Below are 7163 nucleotides of genomic sequence, written 5' to 3' on the forward strand. Positions count from 1 at the left end.
TATTTTAGGGAAGGGTCTACAGGATATTCAGGGTCTCCTCTTAATATTCAGACTTGTAGTGATCCACCTGTTTACAGCCTCTCAAGAGCTGAGATTCCAGGTGTGCACTAGCATGCCCAGTCTCACCACATCTCGGGGATGAGGCCGGCAAGGCTGGCCCGAGTATCGAACCCCCAGCTCCTGCTTCTGCTTGCACGCGCTTTAATCCGCTGAGCTATTTGGCCGGCCCTTTGCATGTTGAACTATGTGTGATTTGCTATCCATGTAAAACAGGTTCATTTTGTTAAAGTACCAGGAAGTACTGCCCACATGGGACTTCTTCCATTTGCTTTCTCTTAATAAAGTATATAATTCTTATTGCTGAATTTTACCATAACATTTAATAGCAAGGCCTTTTATTTTGAGTCTTAAGAAAACTGAGGCCAAAGAACTGTACCAAACAAGGTAATTTTGCTTTTTAACAGCTCATTTATTTTTTTCCTTTCTGAAACAGGATCTCACAGTGCAGCACAGGCTGGCCTTGAACTCACTTTATAGCCCTGGGTGACCTCGAACTTGCAGTGATCCTCCTGTCTCAGCTTCCCTAGTAGCTGGAATTATAGGCGTGCCCCAGCACACCCTGCTTCACAGGCTCATAACGCACTGCAATTCTGAAGGATACAGCCCAACGAACTGCAATCTGGAACCAAACGAGTTACCTGTGACACGGGCAAACAAAACACATCACACTAAACTAATTTTTGAATGAACAAAGAGACACCTAACAATTTCTTATAGTGCTTGCCTAAAGAGAGTGTCACTTTTATGAAATTATCATGATTGGGGAGTGCTCTTGTACGGAACCCATGGGATCAAATACAAATGGGAAGAGAATTTTGAGGTCGCCTGTGCCAAGGCGACTCACTGATGGATTAAAATGGAAAATGAATCTAATTTTTGTAGTTTCTCGGCACTAAGTAATTTTGCATGGAGCGTGAACAACTCCGTCGGAAGACAATATGGTTATGTCCCCAAGGTGGCAGCTGTAGGGACTGTTTTGGGGTCTGTCCCGGTATTCGGGTTAGCCCATCACAGGACAAAATTTCCGCCTGTTCGCACATCAATGCTGTCAGTTTAGTAGCCCCTCCCAACGTCTGCTAGAAGTACTGTATTCCCAGAGTTCCCAGCGGCTTCCATTGACGTTACTTCCGGGAAAAGTAACCTTTTTTCGCCGGTTGGAAGCTTGTGCAGCTCTCGCGACATTTGCTCCCGCGAGATCTGCTTGCTCACTCTAGCGATGACATCCTTCTCCTCCACCCCGCCACCTTTCGGCAATCTTCGCCAGTCCCAGCCCCGACCAATCTGCACTCAGATGGCATGGATGAGGGTCTACTCCTGAACCCCGGTCCGCGCGGGGCGTCAGGTGGCAGCGGCGGGGTACGAGCTGCACAAGGTCGACGGCAGCGGCACTGCGGGCAGCCATGGGCTGGTGACTAGCAGAGAGCGTGGGCGGAGTGGGAGTAAGCCAGCCGAGTAACGGCTCGATTGTTCTGGCCTGGCTATGGCGCCTCTCCTCCCCCCCGCCATGGCTCCCCGTGTCCCTGCTCCGCTCCTCTCAGTGAGTGAAAGTGGCCGCCGCCGCCGCCGGCCCAGCGCCCGCAGCCGCCTCAGCGCCGCCGCCATCTTGGGGTCCCAGGAGCCGCCGAGGGAGCGAGCTAGGAGCGTTCACGTCCAACGCAGTCACCGTTCCACGGCCTCAGATAGCGAACCGCGGCTCCACAGTCGGCGGGGCGACCCCCCCCTCCAGACCCCGCCCGCCCCCCGACCCCCCCGCCGCCGCTGCGGCGGCGGGGCCCCACGGCCCGAGGTGAGGTGACTGGACGTGGGCGGGCGAGCGGAGGGGGGTCGTGTAGGCCTTGGTGCACCCCTCTCTCCGGGCGAAGGCTGGGCCGCGTCTTAAAGGGGCCGTCGCCCCCGGCCCTTGTGGATTTGTTGGGGTTAGTAGGGAAAATGGGTGTGGACACTCCCCACAGGGTTGGGACTTCGGGGACCTGGGCCTCGTCCTTTCCTTCCCTTCTTATATCTCTGGAGATCCGGGGTCACGCGGTGACCTTAGCTACCCGAGCAAGCCCGTGGGGCACCCACACGTGGGGTGTGTTAGACCAGGTGCACGTGGGACCCGGTGGGGCGGTGTCGGGCTAACACGTGTGTGGGTTTGGGAGCGGGGAGGGGCAGGGCGGAGGCTGGTCGGACTGGAGTGGGAACTAAGTGGGGATTCTACCTGTCAGTTTAAAAAAATGAGATCCAGGGGCTCGATAATGTGTCAGTTTGTGGGAAGCAGGCTGAGATAAGTGTGAATGGTGTGCGCTGCTGGCTAGTGTAGGTGGAGGCGGGCTAACACGTGCACAGACTTAGGAGTGTGTAGGTGACAGCCCTCGGTGTTTTTAAGCTTTTGCAGGGAGTCTAGCCAAGTGTCATCTTATTTTGACATTCTTCCCTGAGCCTGCTGCTGCTGATGAAAAGTACTACTTCCGTAATCACCGAGGATGGAAGCCCCCTACAGTTTAGGAGTGATAGAGCCCAACAAGGCATTTAACTCTGTTTAACAACCAACCAACTCTGCCCAGAATTCTTTGATTCGCACACTCCTCTAAGTTTCATGTTGGTACACTTTTTAGGAACGGGAGAGGTGGGGTATGGGGGGACATGAAGACTTGGATATTGACTCTTCTAACGTAACAGGTAGACAGCTTAATTTTCCTGTCTGTGACTTACATTATTTCATTTACCAGATTTCATTATGGCTTAACACTGGCAACTTTTTTAAAAAAGCAACTTTGTTGAGATAGATTTCACATACCAGAAATTTTAGCCAAATTGGGTACAGTTAAGTTTTTATTATATGCATAAGATTATGTATCTGTTAATTCTTCACCTGAAAAATAAGTTCTGGAAGCCCTTTATACTGTCACCATATTCCCTCTCAACTCCTAGTAACCACTGATCTGTTTTCTGTCTATAAATTTGCCTGCTCTGGGCCTTTCTATTTTGTATAAATAGATTAAAATATGTGTCTCCTTGCAACTGGCTTCTCACATTTGATATGTTTGCAATGTTTATATGTATAAATGTAGATTTTGGGTTTTTTTTAAATCACCAAATAATGTTACACTGTATTGTGGTTGTTTTTTATGCTTGAATGTCTCAAGCTTATTTTTTCTATAACACAATTTGAGATTGTCGCGCTTTTTTTTGTATAAATGTATTTGGTTGTTGCAGGGTCTCACTACACAGCTTGAATCCGTGGGTGGGACTGGCGCAGCATGTAGTACTGGGGATCCAACCTCAGTCCCAGTGCTTGCCTAAGCAGGCACTTTAGTCCGGTGAACTATCTCACCAGCCCCACGTTGGTCTTTTTTATCCATGGTTTCTGCATCCATGAATTTAACTAACTTTGGGTTGAGAATATTAAAAACTCCAGTAAATTCAAAAAAATAAACCTTAAATATGCTGCAGGCTGCACACTATGGTCTCTCTGTGAGGATGAAGTGATTGTAAGCATACTCTGCTGTGACCTCCCTTCATTTTACAGATTTTGAGTCTCTTTCCCGGCCCTTGTTAGAGCTTTGTCCATTTTGTCCCTCTCTTTGTACTTGAGAAGTTTGATGTGTGGTGATTGCATCTACTGGATGAGCACAGACTTTTTTTCCTCCTCTTATTGTTTCTCAAACAATACAGTGTAACAACTACTTACACATAATTTACCTTGAGTTAGGTATAGGAAGTAATTTAGCAATGATTTAAAGTATATGGGAAGGTGTTTTCAGGTTACATACAATGCTACATCATTTTATATAAAATACTTGAGCATCATCAGATTCTAGTCTGAGAAGAATCCTGAAACTAATCCCCAAGATACTGAGAAATGACTGTGTAATGCTGCATAATGATATTAGGACCAGAAATGAACTACATATACAGTGGTGCCAGTCCTTTATGTCCTAGTTATATAGTATGTTATATCATCTAACTTTGTAAGCATACAATAACAGAAGTAACATCATATTTCTCAGAGTATATCCATGCTGTGAAGTGATGCATGACTATATGTGAAAGTTGCATACCTTTTAGATTCAAAATAAAATTTTAAGTGATTAAATTTCATTATTTTAGTTTACTGTGTTCTTTTTTTTTTTTAATTTTGTGTGTGTGTGTGTGTGTGTGTGGCCAGCTCAGCCCACCAGGGGGCGGGGCCAGCTGGCATGTGGTGCTGGGGGATTGAACCGCGGTCCCTGTGCTTTGCTAAGCTTGTTCTAAGTAGGTGCTTTAGACCACTGAGCCATCTCACCAGCCCTACTATGTTCTTTTCTTGTTTTGTTTTTAAAAAATTCGAACTGATTTTTTACTGTTTTTTGATAAGTAGCTATAGAAAGCACAGATGTAGATGTGAGTAGAAAAGTTGTGACTATTAAAAACATTTTGAGTATGTGAGAGTGGAAATGTAATTAAGGCAAAGCAACAGATCATAAAATTTGGTGCTGTACTTTCACTTTATTTTTATTTATTTGTTTATTTGTTTTGTGGTATTGGGGATCGAATTCGGGACCTTGCGCATGCCATGCCAGTCAGGTGCTTATGCCACTGAGCTGTCTCCCTGGCCCTATACTAAGGTGATATAATAGCTTTGATTGGTAGTTACTTTTGGAGGCACTGAATATAAGGAATAATAAATTAAGGTTAAAGGTTAAATAAGGAATAATTAAAACACACTTTTTTTCCTGCAAGGTAAAAGTTGGCTTAGAGAATTAACATGTCAGTGTATAAGTGCACAGAAAATACAAATGTTAGAGCCAGTGGATTTTAGAATTTTTATTTTTTATTTTTTTAGGGAAGGGACTACAGTGTGTTCAGGGTCTCACTACTAGATTGGATTTGTGAACCACCTGTTTACAGCCTCCCAAGAACTGGGATTACAGGTAAACATCACCACACCCAGTCTCAGTTGCTGTCTCAGTGCTTCCTGGGGGCAAGGCCCCGGGATCTAACTCAGACAAGTCTTTTTTTTTTTTTTTTTTTTTTTTTGTGGTACCAGGGATCGAACTCAGGACTTTGCGTTTAACAGGCAAGCTCTTACTCTACTGAGCTGTCTCTCCAGCCTCTAGAGTAGTCAAAGTGGGATAGGATTAATATGAAAATGAGTTTTTTCGTGATTCAGACTGGCTTTGAACGTGTTGTGATCCTCCTGGCTGAGTCCCCCACTTAACCCCCTAGATTACAGGTGTGGGTTACTGTGTCCAGTCCAAAGAGTTTTAACGTTGAATTTTATCATGATATTTTGATATGATGGGCTATAGCATGTGGAGGATAATAAAAGAATAGGAACCGACATTAAATACTACTTAGGAGACATAGTAGGTCCTCACAATCTGATACATAGTCACATTTTATAGATGACAAAATTGAAAATTATTGAGATAATGTAACCAAGTAAATGACAGTATCTTCCTATGGAGGCTTTTCTGCCTTCGTAAGAATATTCTGAAGACTTGTAATGAAGCCCCAAATTATCCATCATTCTTTATAGTCATCTAATCAGAAAGTTTGGGGCCGGGAAGATGGCTCAGTTATGTAAGTATCTGCCTGGCAATTGCAAGGTTCTGAGTTTGATCCTAAGTACCAAAAAAAAGTTTGTTACCTGAGCTCTAGTCTTTGCACTAGAGTCCTGGACACATGGCTAAATTATGGGACACAACAGTGATCTCCATAATAAGAGTAGAATTACTTTCAAATCATGTTCACAACATGAATGTGACTTAAAGGAAAGCAGTCAATGATTGTTTAAGGAGAAATCTGGTAGTATAGTGGAAAGACACTGAGTTTGGATTTTAAAAAGTTGGAGTTTGAGGCTCACTGGGAAAGTTACTAAACTGTTTTTGAGTTTCAGCTGTTACTTGTAAAATGGAGATCATAATTCCTACTTCTGTTACTAAATGGTGTGTTAAACAGTATATTGGAATAAAAGTTTGTTTTCTTTGAAGAAAGATAGCAAAGGCTGTGACATACATTTAGTTTTGACTTGGAAGAGATTTTGTAGTAGGAAAGAGCAACATATGGACATGGGATTTTCTCAGGGTATTTAAATATGGAATATTATCTTTTGGGAATGCTACTAAGAATACTATTATTTCTTGTAAAAGAACAAATAAAGTGCCTCCTGTTTTGCATGTGACAGCTTTTCTGGTAAGAAGTTAGTGACCTAATGTACATTAATAAAATATTTGGAAGAAAAAGTAAAAATAAAATGGATAAATATTTCATATCTGTGTGCATGAACTGAGAAATGACTAATAATCATCAACATGGTAGAAAAAAAAAGATAAGCCAACTGATCAGTTTATTGTTGAGAATGTTGCTAGAATATATTGCTAGAAAGATTAATAAAATGTTAGTCATGCCCAAGAAGAATGTTAAACGAAAAAGGTGCTATAGATATAGTATGGTGATGAGAGCACATGCCTCACACATACAAGGCCTGGGGTTTAATCTCCAGCACCAAAACCAAAACCAAACAAACCCTTCTGAAATCTACATTATATTACTTTGGTAAGAAACTGCAACATATATGCTCTTAGACTTTTGAATTGGTTCCAATTGTACCTCAAGCAAGACAAATTACTTGGGCATGGTGTGCACTTCTGTAATCCAGGCAGTCTGGGAGGCAGAGGCAAGGAAGGTTAGAAGTTCATGGCCATTCTGAGTAACTTAGTGCCTCAGTGGGATCTTGTCTCAATTTTAAAAAAAAGGACTGAAGGTGTATGTAGCTCAGTGCAAACAAAAATCCTGAATTTAATCCATAATAATACAGAAAACCAAAACAAAGCAAAAATGAAAGAAAGAAAAAAAAATAAGGGAGATTTTCCGTAAAATATGGTGAAGGCAGTGATCAGGCTTTCATGTGAATATAAATTTGATTCTAGGGCTGAGGTTTGTTTCAGTAGTAGAACCCCATCGTGTGGGAGGTCCTGGGTTTGATTCCTAGACTGAAATGCACCTTGAATTGTATTCTTAACTGAGTTAAGAAAAACATGAATAGGGCTGGAGAGATGGCTCAGTGGTCTAAAGCACCTACTTAGAACAAGCTTAGCAAAAGCATCAGGGACCGCGGTTCAATCCCCCAGCACCAC

The 7163-nt window shown here is 43.2% G+C and overlaps 1 protein-coding gene across 3 annotated transcripts in view; it reads left to right on the plus strand.

Annotated features, from left to right (window-relative positions):
* Positions 1-554: 554 nt before the first annotated feature.
* Ino80 (INO80 complex subunit) overlaps positions 555-7163 on the plus strand; it is a 136603-nt gene continuing 129994 nt past the window's right edge. For all 3 annotated transcript variants that reach the window (XM_004623395.2, XM_023711425.1, XM_023711429.1), the window contains exon 1: positions 555-1846. The gene's annotated coding sequence lies outside the window, so the exon portion shown is untranslated. The remainder of the gene's footprint in view (positions 1847-7163) is intronic.

The sequence above is a fragment of the Octodon degus genome, unplaced genomic scaffold (assembly GCF_000260255.1).
Source record: "Octodon degus isolate 3935 unplaced genomic scaffold, OctDeg1.0 scaffold00002, whole genome shotgun sequence".
In the NCBI taxonomy this organism is placed as follows: Eukaryota; Metazoa; Chordata; class Mammalia; order Rodentia; family Octodontidae; genus Octodon; species Octodon degus.